Genomic DNA, 21,257 nt, shown 5'->3' with positions numbered 1-21,257 from the left:
ACTTAACTTGTTAGAGCAAACACGAGGAAATCTGCAGATGCTAGAAATTCAAACAACAACACACACAAAATGCTGGTAGAACACAGCAGGCCAGGCAGCATCTATAGGGAGGAGCGCTGTCGACATTTCCGACCGAGACCCTTAGTCCTGACGATAGGTCTTGGCCCGAAACATCGACAGCGCTTCTCCCTATAGATGCTGCCTGGCCTGCTGTGTTCTACTTAACTTGTTAACTTGTTAAGAAAATTAATTTATTTGTTAGGAAAATGCACCGACCATCAAAATAATTCATTAAGGATAAATATTTTCTCCATTCATAGGTGATAAACACAATTACAGACATTGTTTCAAAATATTTGGCAATGTTACAAAATTTTCAAATGTAGAATTTATACTATATTAGATATCAAAATTGTTTAGAAGTGTAACATCAGGCAATCTTCAGTTACTGATAGATGCTCCATAACAGGCCCTTTTATTATCACAAATAGGACTAGTTTTTCATAGTTACTTAAAACTTTTCCAGTCAGCGGAGATAGTGATTACATTATCCATCTTTGCACTTTTGGCCAATTATGCTCCATTACAGGCTATCAAATGGATTTTGTTATCATTGTACTCTCTTCATCCGCATATTAGAGTGTTCCATTATTACATTGCTCTATTTTTGGCAGTTTGGCTGAGACTGACAAAACACAAGGCCGCCAATAAGTCTCAGTAATGGCCCTGTGAGCAAATTTCTGCTCATATGTAAGGCAATCAACACTTAGTCACTTCAGACTCATAGAACATTGCAAATAGAAAATTAACTTTCATATATGAAATCAATGGAGAATTTAGAACTAATACACAGAATACATTCCATTGTGCTTTCATAGAATTCTAGAGTCTTTAGGCCCCTGTTATCTATGCCCTTCATAATTTTGTATAACCCCTTCATCTTACCAACCCCCATCCCCAAACCTTCTTTCCTTCAAGGAAAACAAATCTTACCTCATAAATGAAACACTGCACCCTAGGCAACATCTTTGTGAATTTGCTCTGCACTTCCTCCACTATAATGCTATAGTGTAGTCACCAGAACTGTACAGAATACTCCAGCTGTGGTTTAACTAATGATTTGTATCACGCCCCACCCTGCTCTTACATTCTATGCCCCAATTAATAAGTTTTTTAAGCAGCCTATGTACTTGTGCCGACACCTTCAGGGTTTCTTTCACTTAAAGCACAGAGGGATTTCAATACTTCCTGATAAGTCATGCAGTTTTTTTGTTCCTTTTAAATAAGTCCAAACAAGGTTGTGATTTAAGAGTTAATGTTGGCAGTTAATAAATAAAAAAAATCTACAGTTATTTGTAGAGAGTCATCAGCAAGAGTAGAATAAATCATTGATTTTAGGCATTGGCATTTTGCATGTAGAATATCATGTTAAAGATCAGAAAATTTCTGGACATTGGGACCTCTTTTGGGGCAGGCGTGACTTGTACAAAAAGGATGGGTTGCACTTGAATCCAAGGGGGACCAATATCCCGGCAGGGAGATTTGCTAAGGCTATTGGGGAGAGTTTAAACTAGAATTGCTGGGGGGGTGGGAACCCAACTGAAGAGAAGGAGGAAGGGGCGGTTGGCTCACAAATAGAGAAAGCTTGTAGGCAGTGTGAAAGAGAGGATAGGCAGGTGATAGAAAAGGGATGTGCTCAGACTGTTGGTTTGAGATGTGTTTATTTTAAAGCAAAGAGTATCATGAACAAAGCGGATGAGCTTAGAGCATGGATCAGTACTAGGAGCTATGATGTTGTGGCCATTGCAGAAACTTGGATGGCTCAGAGGCAGGAATGGTTACTTAGAGTGCCAGGCTTTAGATGTTTCAGAAAGGACGAGGCAATTGAGATGGGGGTGTGGCACAGCTGATCAGAGATGGTGTCATAGCTGCAGAAAAGGAGGAAGTCAGGGAGGGATTGTCTACTGAGTCTCTGTGGGTGGAAGTTAGAAACAGGAAGGGGTCAATAACTCCACTGGATGTTTTTTATAAACCGCCCAATAGTAACAGGGACATCAAGGAGCAGTTAGGGAGACAGATTCTGGAACTGTGCAATAATAACAGGGTTGCCATGATGGGAAATTTTAATTTCCCCAATATTGACTGGCAAATCCCCAGGGCAAGGGGTTTAGATAGAGTGGAGTTTGTTTGTTAGATGTGGTCTGGAAGATTCCCTGACACAATGTGTAGATAAACCTACAAGAGGAGAGGCTGTACTTGATCTGGTATTGGGAAACGAACCTCATCAGGTGTCAGGTCTCCCAGTGGGAGAGCATTTTGGAGATAGTGATCACAATTTTATCTCCTTTACCATAGCATTGGAGAAGGATAGGAGCAGACAAGTTAGGACAAAGTTTAATTGGAGCAAGGGGAAATATGAAGCTATCAGGCAACAAATTGGAGCATAAATTGGGAGCATAAGTTCTTTGGGAAATGTACGGCAGAAATGTGAGAAATGTTCAGGGGATATTTGCGTGGTGTTCTATATAGGTACGTTTTAATGAGACGGGGAAAAGATGGTAGGGTACAGGAATCATGGCGTACAGAGGCTGTTGAAAATCTGCTCAAGAAGAAAAGCTTATAAAAGGTTCAAAAAATTAGGTAATGACAGAGATCTAGAAAATTATAAGGCTAGAAGGAAGGAGCTTAAGAATGAAATTAGGAGAGCCAGAAGGGTCCATGAGAAGGCCTTGGTGAGTAGGATAAAAGAAAACCCCAAGACATTCTACAAGTATGTGAAGAGCAAGAGGATAAGACGTGAGAGAATAGGACCAAACAAGTGTGACAGTGGAAAAGTGTGTATGTAACCGGAGGAGGTAGGGGAGGTACTTAATCAATACTTTGCTTCAGTGTTCACTACGGAAAAGGACCTTGGCAATTGTAGGGATGACTTACAGTGGTCTGAAAAGCTTGAGCATAAAGACGTTAAAAAAGAGGATGTGCTGGACCTTTTGGAAAGCATCAAGTTGGATAAGTCACCGGGACCGGATGAGATATACCCCAGGCTACTGTGGGAGGCAAGGGAGGAGTTTGCTGAGCCTCTGGCAATGATCCTTGCTTCATCAATGGGAACGGGAGAGGTTGCAGTGAACTGGAGGGTTGCAGATGTTGTTCCCCTAATCAAGAAAGGGAGTAGGGATAGCCCAGGAAATTACCGACTAGTAAGTCTTATTTCAGTGGTTGGTAAGTTGATGGAGGAGATCTTGAGATGCAGAATTTATGAATATTTGGAGAGGCATAATATGATTAGAAATAGTCAGTTGGTTTTGTCAAAGGCAGATCGTGCCTTACGAGCCTGATTGAATTTTTTGAGGATGTGACTAAACACATTAATGAAGGTAGAGCAGTAGATGTAGTGTATATGGATTTCAGCAAGGCATTTGATAAGGTATCCCATGCAAGGCTTATGAGAAAGTAAAGAGACATGGGATCCACAGGGACCTTGTTTTGTGGATCCAGAAATGACTTGCCCACGGAAGGCAAAGAGTGGTTGTTGATAGGAAATATTCTGCATGGAGGTCGGTAACCAGTGGTGTGCTTCAGGGATCTGTTCTGGGACCCCTTCTCTTCATGATTTTCATAAATGACCTGGATGAGGAAGTGGACGGATGGGTCAGTAAATTTGCTGATGACACAAAGGTTGGAGGTGTTGTGGATAGTTTGGAGGGCTGTCAGAGGTTACAGCGGGACACTGATAGTCTGCAAAACTGGGCTAAGAAGTGGCAAACAAGAGGAAATTTGCAGATGCTGGAAATTCAAGCAACACACACAAAATGCTGGTGGAACGCAGCAGGCCAGGCAGCATCTATAGGGGGAAGTACAGTCAATGTTTCGTGCCGAGACCCTTCCTCAGGACTCAGTGAAAGAAGAGATAGTAAGAAGTGGTAGATGGAGTTCAACCCAGATAAGTGTAAGGTGGTTCATTTTGATAGGTCAAATATGATGGTAGAGTATAGTATTAATGGTAACATTCTTGGCAGCGTGGAGGATCAGAGGGATCTTGGGGTCTGAGTCCATAGGGCCCTCAAAGCAGCTGTGCAGGTTGACTGTGTAGTTAAGGAGGCATATGGTGTATTGGCCTTCATCAACCGTGGGATTGAGTTCAAGAGCTGAGAGGTAATGTTATACCTATATAGGACCCTGGTCAGACCCCACTTGGAGTACTGTGCTCAGTTCTGGTCACCCTCACTACAGGAATGATGTGGAAGCTATAGAAAGAGTGTAGAGGAGATTTGCAAGGATGTTACCTGGATTGGGGAGCATGCCTTATGAGAATAGGTTGCATGAACTTGGCCTTTTCTCCTTGGAGTGATGGAGGATGAGAGGTGACCTGATAGAGGTATATACGATGTTGAGAGGCATTGATCGTGTTGATAGTTGGAGAGGCTTTTTCCCAGGGCTGAAATGGCTAACATGAGAGGGCACAGTTTTAAGGTGCTTGGAAGTAGGTATAGAGGAGATGTCAGGGGTAAGATTTATTTACGCAGAGAGTGGTGAGTGCGTGGAATGGGCTGCCAGCGATAGTGGTGGAGGCGGATACAATAGGGCCTTTTAAGAGACTCTTGGATAGGTACATGGAGCTTAGTAAAATAAAGGGCTATGTTTAATAGACAATAGGTGCAGATGTAGACCATTCGGCCCTTTGAGCCTGCACTGCCATTCTGAGATCATGGCTGATCATCTACTATCAAAACCCGGTTCCTGCCTTGTCCCCATATCCCTTGATTCCCCTATCCATAAGATATCTATCTAGCTCCTTCTTGAAAGCATCCAGAGAATTGACCTCCACTGCCTTCCGAGGCAGTGCATTCCACACCCCCACAACTCTCTGGGAGAAGTTTTTCCTTAACTCTGTCCTAAATGACCTACCCCTTATTCTCAAACCATGCCCTCTGGTACTGGACTCTCCCAGCATCTGGAACATATTCCCTGCCTCTATCTTGTCCAATCCCTTAATATGTTGCAATCAGATCCCCTCTCAATCTCCTTAATTCCAGCGTGTACAAGCCCAGTCTCTCTAACCTCTCTGCGTAAGACAGTCCAGACATCCCAAGAATTAACCTCATGAATCTACACTGCACTTCCTCTATAGCCAGGATGTCCTTCCTTAACCCTGGAGACCAAAACTGTACACAATACTCCAGGTGTGGTCTCACCAGGGCCCTGTACAAATGCAAAAGGATTTCCTTGCTCTTGTACTCAATTCCCTTTGTAATAAAGGCCAACTTTCCATTAGCCTTCTTCATTGCCTGCTGCACTTGCTCATTCACCTTCAGTGACTGATGAACAAGGACTCCTAGATCTCTTTGTATTTTTCCCTTACCTAACTCTACACCGCTCAGATAATAATCTGCCTTCCTGTTCTTACTCCCAAAGTGGATAACCTCACACTTATTCACATTAAACGTCATCTGCCAAGTATCTGCCCACTCACTCAGCCTATCCAAGTCATCCTGAATTCTTCTAACATCCTCATCACGTCACACTGCCACCCAGCTTAGTATCATCAGCAAACTTGCTGATGTTATTCTCAATGCCTTCATCTAAATCATTGACGTAAATCATAAACAGCTGTGGTCCCAATACCGAGCCCTGTGGCACCCCACTAGTCACCACCTGCCATTCCGAGAAACTCCCATTCACCGTTACCCTTTGCTTTCTATCTGCCAACCAGTTTTCTATCCATGTCAATATCTTCCCCCCAATGCCATGAGCTCTGATTTTACCCACCAATCTCCTATGTGGGACCTTATCAAATGTCCTTCTGAAAATTGAGGTACACTACATCCACTGGATCTCCCTTGTCTAACTTCCTGGTTACATCCTCGAAAAACTCCAATAAATTAGTCAAGCATGATTTGCCCTTGGTAAATCCATGCTGGCTTGGCCCAATCCTATCACTGCTATCTAGATATGCCACTATTTCATCTTTAATAATGGACTCTAGCATCTTCCCCACTACTGATGTTAGGCTGACAGGATGATAGTTCTCTGTTCCCTCCCTCCCTCCTTTCTTAAAAAGTGGGATAACATTAGCCATTCTCCAATCCTCAGGAACTGATCCTGAATCTAAGGAACATTGGAAAATGATTACCAATGCATCCACAATTTCTGGGGCCACCTCCTTTAGTACCCTAGGATGCAGACCATCTGGACCTGGGGATTTGTCAGCCTTCAGTCCCATCAGTCTACTCATCACCGTTTCCTTCCTAATGTCAATCTGTTTCATTTCCTCTGTTACCCTATGTCCTTGGCCCATCCATACATCTGGGAGATTGCTTGTGTCTTCCCTAGTGAAGACAGATCTAAAGTACTTATTAAATTCTTCTGCCATTTCTCTGTTTCCCATAACAATTTCACCCAATTCATTCTTCAAGGGCCCAACATTGTTCTTAACTATCTTCTTTCTCTTCACATACCTAAAAAAGCTTTTGCTGTCCTCTTTTATATTCCTGGCTAGCTTGCGTTTGTACCTCATTTTTTCTCTCCGTATTGCCTTTTTAGTTAAGTTCTGTTGTTCCTTAAAAATTTCCCAATCATCTGTCCTCCCACTCACCTTAGCTCTGTCATATTTCCTTTTTTTTAATGCTATGCAATCTCTGACTTTCTTTGTCAACCACTGTGGCCCCTTTCCCCCCTTTGAATCCTTCCTTCTCCGGGGGATGAACTGATTTTGCACCTTGTGCATTATTCCCAAGAATACCTGCCATTGCTGTTCCACTGTCTTTTCTGCTAGGATATCCGTCCAGTTAACTTTGGCCAGCTCCTCCCTCATGGCTCCATAGTCTCCCCTGTTCAACTGCAACACTGACATCTCCGATCTGCCCTTATCCTTCTCAAATTGCAGATAAAAACTTATCATATTATGGTCACTACCTCCTAATGGCTCCTTTACTTCAAGATCGCTTATCAAATCCTGTTCATTACACAAGACTAAATCCAGAATAGCCTTGTCCCTGGTCGGCTCTTGTACAAGCTGTTCCAAGAATGCATCCTGTAGGCACTCTACAAACTCCCTATCCTGGGGTACAGCACCAACCTGATTCTCTCAGTTCACCTGCATGTTGAAATCCCCCATGACTACTGCAACATTACCTTTGCCACATGCCAATGTTAACTCCCTATTCAACTTGCACCCAATATCCATGCTACTGTTTGGTGGCCTGTAGACAACACCCATTAGGGTCTTTTTGCCCTTACTGTTCCTCAGTTCTATCCACACAGACTCTACTTCTCCTGATCCTATGTCCCCCCTTGGAAAGGACTGAATCTCATTCCTCACCAACAGGGCCATCCCACCCCCTCTGCCCACATTTCTGTCCCTACGATAGCATGTATACCCTTGTACATTCATTTCCCAGGTCTGATCTCCCTGCAGCCATGTCTCCGTTATCCCAACAACATCATAGTTACCCATTCGCACCTGAGCTTCAAGCTCATCCGCCTTATTTCTGACACTTCGTGCATTCAGATATAGAATTTTTAGCCCATTTCTCCTCTCTCTGTTTAAATCGCTGCCTATTGTGCTTGACCCAGCTCCCCGAACTCCCATCGGGCTATACGCCCCTAGAATTTTGTTGTCCTTTCTAAATTTACTTATTCTTTCAGCACATTTAACTCCATGTTCCGTCAGACCATCCCTCTGTACATGTGTCCTCCTTATCACTTGTTCCGCCTCACCTTTCTGTACTACACACTTAATATTCCGGAACCATGTAGTCCCCACCTGTCCTTTATTCTTCATCTCGCTATCCTCTCTCGCATTCTGGATCCCTGCCCCCTGCAAATTTAGTTTAAACCCCCCCGAGAAGCACTAGCAAACTTTCCTGCAAGAATGTTAGTACCACTCCAGTTCAGGTGTAAACCGTCCCGTCGGAACAGATCCCACCTTCCCTGGAACAAAGCCCAATTATCTAAAAACCTGAAGCCCTCCCTCCTGCACCATCCTCTCAGCCACGTATTAATCTGTATAATCCTTCTGTTCCTTGCCTCACTCGCATGTGGCACAGGTAGCAATCCTGAGATTGTTACCCTGGAGGTCCTGCCCTTCAGCTTCGCACCTAACTCCCTGAACTCACTACGCAGGACCCCCTCACTCATCCTACCCACTAGATAATTCTAGATAATTTCTAAAGTACATGTTCGGCACAGCATTGTGGGCCGAAGGGCCTGTATTGTGCTGTAGGTTTTCTATGTTTCTAAAATCAAGCCAAGCGTGAAACTAGCTCAGGTAGCATTTTCTACATTTGTTTCCCAGATCTCATTGCATGCTCAGAGCGCAGAACCTGTTTAATTTCAAATGGTGGAAATGTTAGCTCCTGCAGAAAGTGCTGATGACCATAACACAGGAGCAGAATTAGATCATCCGGCCCATCGAGTCTGCTCTATAATTTGATCGTTCCTTCTCAATTCCATTCACTTGCCTTCTTCCCTTAAACTTTTATGATTATACTAATCAACCTCTGCTTTAAGTACACCCAGTGAGTTGGTCTCTGCAAGTGTTTGTGGCAATGAATTCCGCAGATTCACTTCCTCCTAGATGAAGACATTTACAAATGGTTGCATTCAGAAGTAGAACACCTTAATAGCTCTTGCTTCCAGAAAACCACGGAGCTGTCTGGAGAATCAGGAAAATCAATTCCAATCTTAACTGCTGTTAGAAAATTTTGTAAGTAATTTGTTCGCTCTAAGGGGAAGGAAATTTAAAACTGATACTCATAGACAGTGTGAAACTCTTGGACACCTGGATGGATGCAGGAGCCAGATTTTTGAATGCATTTTGTGAGAGAAGAAAAATCTTTTGACAGATCAGACAGTTGTGGCTACGGGGAAGAGGCACAGAAAAGGAGGTGAGGCCTGGGATATATCAGCAGTGGTCTTATTGGATGGTTGGGCAGCCTTTAAGAGCCTGGTGGTTTACTCCGCTTCCTATATTCTTGTGCTCTAGCAGAAAATAGGTATCATCTTCTTACAAGGAGACAACAGCAAAAAATTTAGGAAGAAGAGATAAAAAGGTGTTTGATTTACAATGAAATACAGAACGAAGAACATTACAGTATAGGAAAAGCCCCTTCAGCCAATGGTGTCTGTGTTCAACTATGAAGGTTCTCAGTCATCCAGGTCGTTGTATATCAAGCATTGGTAAATCAAGGCAACTGGACTTGCTGTGTTGTTTGGAGATGTTTTGCCACTCATCCGAGAGGCTTCTTCAGTTCTGATTCATGGTGGGTAGTTTTCCTGCTTATCAACTCTGTGAGTTGTTTAAAGATAAGGATGAGGATCATTAAAAGTTGTAGAGGTAATGAGAGGGTCATTAGTCTCATCCTTGCATGAATGGAAGTGTGAACTGTTGTGGAGTCTCCGGGGTGGAGATGTTAGGACTGTGTTGTACGTGGTGTCATACCCCACCATCTCTGTTCAGGGATGGGTTTTTCCTGTTTGACAAAGATGGCTTCTTTATCCCCTCTTTCAAACCACCTGTCCTCCCTGTCCAAAATATGCACATTGTTATCATCAAAGGAGTGTCCCTTGTTCTTTGGGTGTAGATATACATCTGGGTCTTGACCTGAGGTGTTAGCCCTCCTCTCATTACCTCCACGACTCTTAACAACCCTCATGTGATTGCTATACCTTTAGGCAACTCAGAGTTTATAAGCTGGAAAACTACCCAACATGGATCAGAATTGAAGAAACCTCTCGGATAAGTGGCAAAACGTCTTCTAGACAACACAGTAAGTCCAGTTGTCTTGACTTTCTATTGTTTGATAAACTAAACATATCTACCTGAACATGATCCATATCACTCGATCTCCTGAATGTCAATGCCTTTCAAATGCCACTATTGTGTCTGCTTCCAACCCATCCCTGCTAGCACATTCCAAGCACCTACTACTTTCTGTTAAAAATACTTACTTTGCACACAAGAAGTACTGTAGATGCTGGAAACCTAGAGCAATATCCTCATGTGCTGGAGGAGTTTAGCAGGTCAGGCAGTATCAAATGGGTGGGAATGAACAGTTGATCGCTCGAGCTCTGATGTCCTGATGAAGGGTCTCAACCCAAAACGCCGACTGTTTATTTCCATCCGTAGATGCTACCTGACCCGCTGGGGTCCTCTAATACACTATCTGTATTACTTACTCTGCACACCTCCTTTAAACTTTCCATCTCTCACATTAAAGATTCTTCATTTCCCAGGGATTGGGAAATCTGGTGACAACAGCCTCCTCCACCCCCACAACACACTTGCAATTGTTTCAAAAAGTGATTAAACTCAATTATTCAAAGCACTGTACTCTATGCTTCATAGTGATGTTGTCCTTATTTGAAAGAAGATGTACAAGTTAAAATAATTCGGATCACAAGTTCTGCCATTTACAATTTCTAATGATGAGTAGTTTGAAAAATATGTAGTCAAGTCCCCAGCTTCCTGTTTAGATGCATTTTTAATCAGAACCTCACTATTTCTGGAAGAAATGCAAATCTGATTAAATGCCAGCTTTTGTATTTTGTACCAACAGGCTCACAATGTGTACCTGGAGGCAGATCATCATGAAGCCTGTTGATACAGAGGACCATATCGAGACAGACCAAAATATAGGTGAAAGTTATGTAACCAGCACACACATTTATAGTAATAAAAGTTGGAAGCTTTGCTACACATAAGCAAATGAAAAGCTTGGCTGCGTCATACTTCTTTCCCAGAAACTGTAGCAGAATTCAATATTCTTGCATTGATATTTTCATTGAAGCAATGAACATTATTCTAGGTTTGAATTTTCCACGATTGAAGCATAGATTTCCACTAAACTTTGGGATATTCTGCAGTGTTTCTTAGAGTTTTTAGAAGAAAGGGTAGTGCACTAATACTTAATGTACACACTTGGCCTCAAAGTGTGAATTCTCAGTTACTCACATTGTAATTGCACCAGCTGCAATCATGCTTCTATAACCAAATCAAATGTTATCACAATTCACTTCCAACAAAGTATCATGGCACTGCAGTTTTCTGGTATGAAAATTACAGTGGAATTTAGTACTCACTGCAGAGTTCTTCTCCTGCAATTTACCTTTTTATTTTCTCTTTATAGTTCTGCAATTGCAATTCTATTGGAATGAACCAGCACTTGACGCTTTGAATGTACAATTTATATTTTACTCTACAACTCACTAACCTGATACCTACATTCACAGATTGCACATTTGATCATTTTTTAAATTAATGATTGTCAGATAATAAAAGTCACTGGCAGGCATCATAGAATTATTGTCCACGTCTGTAGCAGAAAACAGACATTCCACAAAGTGCCACAGATTCAGGTCAGTAGTCACTCATTTTGATGGGGAAATCAAAAATTTGTAGCAGATCAAATAGCTCACATTTCTTGGTTCTGTTATAAAGGAACAAAAGAGCCACTCAAATGATAATGCATCAAACAGATCCATGAGAGGAACTCATACTAAACTGAGATTAAACCTGCTGCTGGTTTTGGCAGATTAACTTCATCACAGTTTTATCAGGATAGTATCTCCTGGTAGCCAAGGAACTTCCCATCTCCACCCACATCCTGCAATTTATACTCACTGTATTTTTTGACATAGGTGAAGAAAAAAAACATCCATACTCCGTGTCATTTAAATGTCTAGTAAATGAACATGATGAAGTGAAGTTTTTAGTCCGTCAGCTTTCCTGGTTTACTTAGGAGAAATAAATCTGAAATTGGTAGAATCGACTCTAAAGACCTTAAAATTGTAAATATTGTTATGATACCAGCCCCCTCCTTCGCGAGAATCGCAAGAGCCCTAGTGAGGGGGGAGGGGGGGTCAATGACCCAAGAGAGAGAGGGAGACGTGCTGAATACCACGTTCCACCGGGATGCAGAATAAAGCGACCCTGACTATTGTCTCATGAAGACCACGTGTAAAGCCCTCGGGCAAAGTGGGCTGGTTGAGAGAGAGATTGACACCTGTGATCCCGTGAGGAAGTATAAAGGAGGGTCTGGGGGGGACGACCCCTCCAGACGCACCAAGGAGACACGATAGCGATCCCGTCGTAGCGGGAAGCCATTTTGAAGGAAGCCACGTGCGTTAGATTTTGAATCGGGAGTCTGTGGCTGGAATCACGGAAAATCGCTTTTAACTAACAACAGGAAAGCCGGCTCCCCTGATTTCACGGTTTTGCTTCGTAAGGACCCGGGCAAGTGTTCCTTTTCTCACCAATCTCTCTCTCTCTCTCCAACACGGGAAACCCAGCTGTTCCCAAAAGGCTGAAGCCTGCCGACTTTTGAATGACTGTTATATTTCCAAATGGACAAGATATTATCCCCTAGACAACGATAGAGCTTATTTCTGATTGATCATTACTATACCTGCACTTTAGATTGAGTATTGACGACGTATGTTATCAGAATGTTTGTATTAACCTTCCTTTTGTGCCCCTTTATAAATAAAAACTTTTAAAAAAGGTACCATCAGACTTCAGCGGACCTCTCTATCTTTGCTGGTAAGTGATCCAGTTACGGGATACGTAACAACGTGGGCGCCTTGTCTCGAGATTTGAAACCAAAATTGGGAGGGCAGTGAATTGGGTTTGTAAGTCAAAAAAAAAAAAATTTGGATCTGGTACGTGGGTAGCCAGACGGGAAACCAGCAAAGATGGACGTGGATGAATTTATGAAAAACCCGACTGTAGAGGCGCTAGAGGCGGCCACCAAATCAGACTTATTAAATTTGGCGAAGGGATTGGACCTCGCAGAAGTGAGGTCGTCCATGAAAAAGCGGGAGGTGCGAGGGGCCATAACTCAGTATTACATTGGGAAGAAAGTGTTCGGAGCTGAGGTCTTGGAAAATATCCCTGAAAATGTACCAGCGAGTGGAATGGATCAGCTAGAGTTGGAGAAATTAAGGTTGGAACATGAATTTAAAATGAAGCAGCTGGAAGCGGCTGAGAGAGAGAGGGAGCAACATGAATTTAAAATGAAGCAGCTGGAAGCGGCTGAGAGAGAGAAAGAAAGGGAGCAGGCGTTCCACATAAAGGAGTTAGAGGTGGAAAAAGAGCGGGACCAAGCTGAAAAGCAAAGACAGCATGAAATTCAGTTAAAAGAGCTAGAAGTAGCTGAGAACGAGAGGGAACGAGCCAAGAACGAGAGAGAATGAGCCGAAAAGCAAAGAGAGTATGAGGAGAGACGAGAACAGAGGGAACATGACTTGGAGATGGAGAAGTTAAAGAAAGAGCGAAGAGATCTAGGGTTAGAATGAGAGGAGAGGTTTAATGTTAGTCGGGAATTGAGGGTAGTACCTCCATTCGAAGAGTCGGATGTTGATAGTTATTTCTTGCTTTTTGAAAAGGGGGCAGTAAATCAAAAGTGGCCCAAAGAGCAGTGGGTGGCGTTGTTACAAAGTGTGTTAAAGGGGAAGGCACAACGAGCATATGCGGCCTTGGCCGTCGAGGAAGGGGAAGCAGAGAATTATGCCAAAGTAAAAGAGGCCATTCTCCAGAGTTACGAGCTAGTACCTGAAGCGTATAGACAAAGGTTCAGAAATTTACGGAAAGGGTGGAATCAAATGTATACCGAGCTAGCCTATGAAAAGGGTGTGCTCTTGGACCGTTGGTGCACCGCGGAACAGGTGGACGGGGATTATGGGCGTATCAGGGAGTTATTTCTGATTGAGGAATTAAAAGGGTGTGTTCCGGAGCAGATCCGGATGTATTTGAATGAGAAGGCGAATAAGTCCATCTCAGAAATTGCTAGGTTCGCAGATGAATATGCCCTAACCCACAGGCTAAAGATTTCCTCGCCAAAAGGTTACCCGAGAGACCGTTGGAACGGTAGGGAAAGTCCGCCGGCTGAGGCAGAGGTCCCGCCGGGAGCTAGTGGTAAGGTTGAGGGGGAAAGGCCAGGCGGCCCGAGATTTCCGGGCTTGACCTGTTTTAATTGTGGGAAGGGAGGACATATTGCCTCTAGGTGCTTTGCTCCGAGAAAGGAGCCAGAAAAAGGGACAGCAGCGGTTCCTATCGGGTGTGCCGTGGTAATCAGTAAATCGACGAGAGAGCCCCGGGTAGACAGAGTATGAGAAGGGTCAGAGACCTGGCTGTCACCTGGAACCATGTCCGTGAAGGGGGGAGACCCACCCATTCCCGTCTGAATCTGGTGAGACACCGGGGCGGAGCTGTCGTTGATCCGCTGTGAGATACTAGATTGCGGTCGGAGAAGGGGAATGGTCGCCGTGAAGGGGATAGGTACAAGAATAGAAATGGTGCCCCTACATCAGGCAATTATGGATTGTGAGCTGGTATCTGGACCAGTTGAAATAGGGGTGTCATCAGAATTCCCGAGAACTGATGCGGACGTCCTCCTCGGAAATGATTTAGCCGGGGGACAGGTTTGGACACGGCTCAAACAGCCTGTGAGGATTGCAGCCCCGCCCCTCGCATCTCCAGTCTGTACCACAGGCGCGAGCATTCGCAGCCTGTCGAGAAAGGCAGCTGAGAAAGCGAGCAGTTTAAATCTAGCCAGTATTGATTTGGCCGAGATGGTCCTACCGACCCTGTACCATGAGGGTTCTGAGGGTGGTAAACCGAAGAGTAGTAAAGTGAAAGGGGTTAAGGGAGAGGAGTGAGATCTTCCCTTAGCGAAGAGAAAGGTCCTAGAGGTAGGAAATAAAGATGAGAAACGGAAAAAGCTGTTAGAAGGTCCAGAGTTGGACATGGATGATCTGTCGGGGGTGGCAGCCCTGTTTGAAGAAGGTGAGAGTTATCAAGGTGTTCCCGATAATGAGATGAAGGCAGTCCTAGATGAACAGGATGCCATTACCTTGGAGAGGTCTGCTGGGTTGGCAGACGAGGTTGTTTCAGCCCGCGGGGTTGAGTTTACTCTGGAAGGGAGTTGCCCAGAGAGGAACTGGGAGGATCAGGGGAATTTAGAATTTGAAAAGGGTACGGGTATTGAAAGCCTGGAAGAGGCAGATGTCCCGTTTGAGTGTGTCCAAGATGTGGATGTACGTGGTACTGAACCTAGTAATGGAGCTCAGAAAAAGTCTGAGGGATTTGATTCAGTTGAAAAGGAATGCGGTCCCTGTGGGTCAGATGGACCGGGTTCAGTGAAGACAGGGTTAACCCTGGTAATTGGGGGAAGGGGGGGTTCCCAGGTGTTGGTACACAAAGGGGTGGTGAACCTTAAAGTGGAACTCGACCAAGGGGGAATAAACATTATTATTGAAGGGAACGGGAAGTTTGTAGTTCCCAAATCGAATGAAGAAAAGTTAAAGTTTAGATTGGTGTCAGAAGAAGCAACCAAGCTACAGAAACGAGGGCTTAGGAACGCGGTGCCTGTGCATCGGTTACAGGTTGATTTGGAATGTAAAGGTGCCCCACACGCTGTTGTTATTCAAGAGAGCGCTGTGAAAAAGCCGAAATTTAAATGTGGCCTGAGGGAAAGGTTCGAACGGAAATCCATCAGCCTGCATGGTCCTGACAAAAGGGCTAGCCGCCTGGGTAACATTACAGAATTGGGTGGAAATGGTCTAAGTGGTGTTGATAAGATGACCCCGATGAACGAGACGGGCGGGAGTTCACCACGCCAAATTACTCAAGTTCCCCACGGGGGGACTCCCCGAAAAAGAGGCGACGGTTAATTGAAGTCTGATGCTACAAGATTTTCAGTACGGTATGCAATGTTAAGATATTAAAGAAAGGGACACTGTAATCGTTAACTGTTTAGATACTGACTTGAATGTATAACAGTAGTACTCTGTGAAAAGAAAAGCTTGTGTATTGTGGTAGATTCAAAAATCCTGTAAGACTCTGTACCACTGTTTTTAACTGCTGGTAAAAAACGTTTAAGAGGGGAGGTGTTATGATACCAGCCCTCTCCTTTGCGAGAATTGCAAGAGCCCTAGTGAAGGGGGGGGGGGGGGGTCAATGACCCAAGAGAGAGAGATGTGCTGAATACCGCGTTCCCCAGGGAAGCAGAATAAAGCGACTTTGACTATTGTCTCATGAAGACCACGTGTAAAGCCCTCGGGCAAAGTGGGCTGGTTGAGAGAGAGATTGACACCTGCGATCCCGCGAGGAAGTATAAAGGAGGGTCTGGGGGGGACGACCCCTCCAGACGCACCAAGGAGACACGATAGCGATCCCGTCGTAGTGGGAAGCCATTTTGAAGGAAGCCACGTGCGTTAGATTTTGAATCAGGAGTCTGTGGCTGGAATCACGGAAAATCGCTTTTAACTAACAACAGGAAAGCCGGCTCCCCTGATTTCACGGTTTTGCTTCGTAAGGACCTGGGCAAGTGTTCCTTTTCTCACCAATCTCTCTCTCTCTCTCTCTCTCTCCAACACGGGAAACGCAGCGGTTCCCAAAAGGCTGAAGCCTGCTGACTTTTTGAATGACTGTTATATTTCCAAATGGACAAGATATTATCCCCTAGACAACGATAGAGCTTATTTCTGATTGATCATTACTATACCTGCGCTTTAGATTGAGTATTGACGACGTATGTTATCAGAATGTTTGTATTAACTTTCCTTTTGTGCCCCTTTATAAATAAAAATGTTTAAAAAAGGTACCATCAGACTTCAGCGGACCTCTCTATCTTTGCTGGTAAGTGATCCAGTTACGGGATACGTAACAATATAATATATAACCACTGGAAAGATTTTATATACAAAGCTGATCCAGCTTGTAAAACTGTTTTCTGAGTGTTCGCGTTTATAGGACTGTAAAAAATACTGCTCCAGCGAGCAATGCAACCAAGGACGACATCCTTCAGATGGTTCACAAAACTACTTCATTCACTTCTTTTAGAACATAGAACAGAGATTTCCTGGTGGTGGCTGATGGAGTAACAGAACATAGAACATAGAATAGTACAGCACAGAACAGGCCCTTCAGCCCACAATGTTGTTCTGACCCTCAAACCCTGCCTCCCATATAAACCCCCACCTTAAATTCCTCCATATACCTGTCTAGTAGTCTCTTAAATTTCACTAGTCTATCTGCCTCCACCACTGACTCGGGCAGTGCATTCGATACACCAACCACTCTCTGAGTAAAAAAAGCTTCCTCTAGTGTGCCCCTTGAACTTCTCACCCCTTACCTAAAGCCATGTCCTCTTGTATTGAGCAGTGGTGCCCTGGGGAAGAGACCCTAGCTGTCAACTCTATCTATTCCTCTTAATATCTTGTATACCTCTATCATGCCTCCTCTAATCCTCCTTCTCTCTAAAGAGTAAAGCCCTAGCTCCCTTAATCTCTAATCATAATGCATACTCTCTAAACCAGACAGCATCCTGGTAAATCTCCTCTGTACCCTTTCCAATGCTTCCACATCCTTCCTATAGTGAGGTGACCAGAACTGGACACAGTACTCCAAGTGTGGCCTAACCAGAGTTTTATAGAGCTGCATCATTACCTTGTGACTCTTAAACTCTATCCCTCAACTTATGAAAGCTAACACCCCATAAGCTTTCTTAATTACCCTGTCTACCTGTGAGGCAACTCTCAGGGATCTGTGGACATGTACCCCCAGATCCCTCTGCTCCTCCACACTACCAAGTATCCTGCCATTTACTTTGTACTCTGCCTTGGAGTTTGTCCTTCCAAAGTGTACCACCTCGCACTTCTCTGGGTTGAACTCCATCTGCCACTTCTTAGCCCACTTCTGCATCCTATCAATGTCTCTCTGCAATCTTCAACGATCCTCTACACTATCTACACCACCACCAACCTTTGTGTTGTCTGCAAACTTGCCAACCCACCCTTCTACCCCCACATCCAGGTCGTTTATAAAAATCACAAAAAGTAGAAGTCCCAGAACTCATCCTTGTGGGACACCACTAGTTACAACCCTCCAATCCGAATGTACTCCCTCCACCACAACCCTCTTCTTTCTGCAAGCAAGCCAATTCTGAATCCACCTGGCCAAACTTCCCTGGATCCCATGCCTTCTGACTTTCTGAATAAGCCTTACTAAAATCCATGTAGATCACATCCACTGCACTACCCTCATCTATATGCCTGGTCACCTCCTCAAAGAACTCTATCAGGCTTGTTAGACATGATCTGCCCTTCACAAAGCCATGCTGACTGTCCCTGATCAGACCATGATTCTTTAAATGCCCATAGATCCTATCTCTAAGAATCTTTTCCAACAGCTTTCCCTCCACAGACGTAAGGCTCACTGGTCTATAATTACCCGGACTACCCCTACTACCCTTTTTGAACAAGGGGTCAACACTCGCCTCCCTCCAGTCCTCCTGTACCATTCCCATAGACAATGAGGACATAAAGATCCTAGCCAGAGGCTCAGCCATTTCTTCCCTTGCCTCGTGGAGCAACCTGGGGAATATTCTGTCAGGCCCCAGGGACTTATCCATCCTAATGTATTTTAACAATGCCAACACTTCCTCTCCCTTAATATCAACATGCTCCAGAACATCAACCTCACTCATATTGTCCTCACCGTCATCAAGTTCCCTCTCATTGGTGAATACCGAAGAGAAGTATTCATCAAGGACCTTGCTCACTTCCATAGCCTCCAGGCACATCTTCCCACCTTTATCTCTAATCGGTCCTACCTTTACTCCTGTCATCCTTTAGTTCTTCACATAATTGAAGAATGCCTTACATTTTCCTTTTCTTTCAAATATGGTTCTGCCACTGTTAGAGCCTGTGATCTACATTTTTGTGGTGTGTTTTTGGACCAATTGAGCGATCTGATGCTTTCCTGTCTCCGAGGGAGAACGGCGAGGTTTCAAGTGAAGCGTGCGGCTTCAGGGCCAAGATGCCTGGAAAAGGGGCATGATCAACTCCATTTCTCACTGATCTCACCGAATAAAGAAAATTGAAATCATCGAGGTGAGAGCAGAAGGCAAGCGGGTGTTCAGCGCTAAATACCAGCCTCTCACTCGCTGTTGCCATAGGAAGGTCCCTGCGTTCAAATGGTCTCTCTCTCTCTTTCCCATGCTGCTGCCAGGGGACAGTGCCAGAGTCCTGGGTCTTGGGCAAAATGTAATGTGGTTTGTGGATTTGACTCTGCAGTTCACATTATGATGAGCTTCCGGTCACTCACTTTTTCATTGCTATTTTGTGCGATTTTGATCTGAACTGAGTTGAACTGAGTCTGCCTGGACACTTCTGATGACTTTCTGGGTTGTTGTTTTATATTCTGTGTTCTGCATTCACTTTTTTTTGCCGTTTGCATGATTTTTTTTGTGTCTGAGAGGGTGGGCTCGATGCTTTTCTTTGAATGGTTTCCATGGCTTTCTTTGTTTCGTGGCCATCTGTGCAAAGACGAATCACAGGGTTGTATACTGCATACGCACCTTGTTAATAAATGTACTTTGATTCAAAGGTCAAAGGTTCATTTGATTACCAATGTATGCAGAACACAACTCTGAGATTTGCCTTCTCCAGATAGCCATAAAATACTTAAATCTTTGAATGTTTGAAATAAGTTGTTTGCTTTGAATTGCTCTTTTTTTAATTTTCCAAGAAAATTACTTCAGTCCCTCAAAATAATAATGAAAAGTAACTATTTTTGTTGACGTCAGTGTGTAAAACTGCCTACAAATCCACAGCTAGTTCAACTACATTACCGTTCTTAAATACTCAGTGGCCACCTTATTGGGTGCCTCCTGTTTGTGATCTTTTGCTGCTGTAGCCCATATACTTCAAAGTTCAATGCATTCTACATTCAGAGATGCTCTTCTATACACCACTGCTGTAGCAAGTGGTCTTTTGACCAGTCTGGTCATTCTCCTCGACCTCTCATTATCACTTTTTCACCTCAGAACTGCCACTTTCTGGATGTTTTCTTGTTCTTTTGCACCATTCTCTGTAAACTCTAGAGAATATTGTGTGTAAAAAAAAAATAAATCTCAGATCATCAACAGTTTCTCAGATACTCAAAACACCCCGTCTGGCACCAACAATCATTCCACATCAAAGTCACTTAGATCACATTTCTTCCCCATTCTGATGTTTGGTCTGATCAACAACTGAACCCCTTCACCATGTCTGCATGATTTTATGCATTGAGTTGCTGCCACACGAGATCACACAGAACATAGAATAGTACAGCACAGTACAGGCCCTTCGGCCCACAATGTTGTGCCAACTTTAAACCCTGCCTCCCATATATCCCCCCACCTTAAATTCCTCATATACCAGATTAGATATTTGCAATAATGAGCAGGTGTACAGATGTACCTAATAAAGTGGCCACTGAGTGTATAACATGGCCCTTTTTGGAAGCTTCTAGCTTTCAAAATGAAACTTAATTTGAAAATGCTGATATATTTCTGGTTGCTCCTTTTTGTAGCTGTTATTTTGGGTGATTTTGATTGGGGCAGCCTGCAGATCATGATGGCACAGAGCTAGACTGAATTGAACTGAATATGTCCAGACTCTTCCGATTTTGTTTTAAGTTCTGTGTTGTTCACTCGTTTCTTTTTTCCCCATTTTTGTGTGAGTGAGTGAGTGAGTGAGAGAGAGTGAGAGAGTGAGAGTGAGTGAGAGAGAGAGAGAGAGAGAGAGAAATGTTTTCTTTGAATGGGTTCCATGGTGTTACTTTGTTTTGTGGCTGTCTGTGGGAAGATGAATCTCAGGGTTGTATACTGCATACATACTTTGATAATAAATGTACTTTGAAACTCTGAACTGTGCTGATGCAAAACAGATATGAAATAGACAAAATATAATTAAGCTTGCACTGAATCTTGAGAGGAAGGAAACTTCTCAATAAAGGCACAGTTTTGGGCACAGTTTGGGCTCAGACCAGTTCTTGGGCTCAAAACAGAACTCTGGCCAACAGCACAGTTACTATAAGATTTTGCTATTCAGAAGACATTTCAAAACTGTACCGAATTTCTTTGCTTTGTGGCTATCTGCGCGAAGACGAATATCAGGGTTGTACACTGTGAACTTACTTCAATGATAAATGTGCTTTGATTCAAAAGCCAAAGGTTTACCTTATCATCAAAGCATCTCTGAATTTCCTAAGAATTACCTTGCAACGGCATTATGCATGAAAGGATTGCAGTGATGTTTCAGTTGTGCATGGCAAACTTCAGTAGAGTCCGAAGTCCTTGTTCAATTTCTCACTGAGACTCACATACTACATTTGTAGATCATTGGGTAAGGCAAACCAAAGTTAGAAGTATCTGCCATTAGAATCGGACCTGGATCAGTGACGGGGGAGTTGGGGTGTGGCGAGGAGT

General features: G+C 43.7%; 1 protein-coding gene across 9 annotated transcripts in view; it reads right to left on the bottom strand.

Annotated features, from left to right (window-relative positions):
- The window catches only part of LOC140726875 (microtubule-associated tumor suppressor candidate 2-like), a 442,790-nt gene that overhangs the window by 100,638 nt on the left and 320,895 nt on the right, over nucleotides 1-21,257 (bottom strand). The window lies entirely within an intron of this gene.

Source organism: Hemitrygon akajei, chromosome 4 (assembly GCF_048418815.1).
Source record: "Hemitrygon akajei chromosome 4, sHemAka1.3, whole genome shotgun sequence".
Lineage (NCBI taxonomy): Eukaryota > Metazoa > Chordata > Chondrichthyes > Myliobatiformes > Dasyatidae > Hemitrygon > Hemitrygon akajei.
Note: the sequence above shows the minus strand (reverse complement) of the source record. Positions and strands in the feature narration are given on the sequence as shown.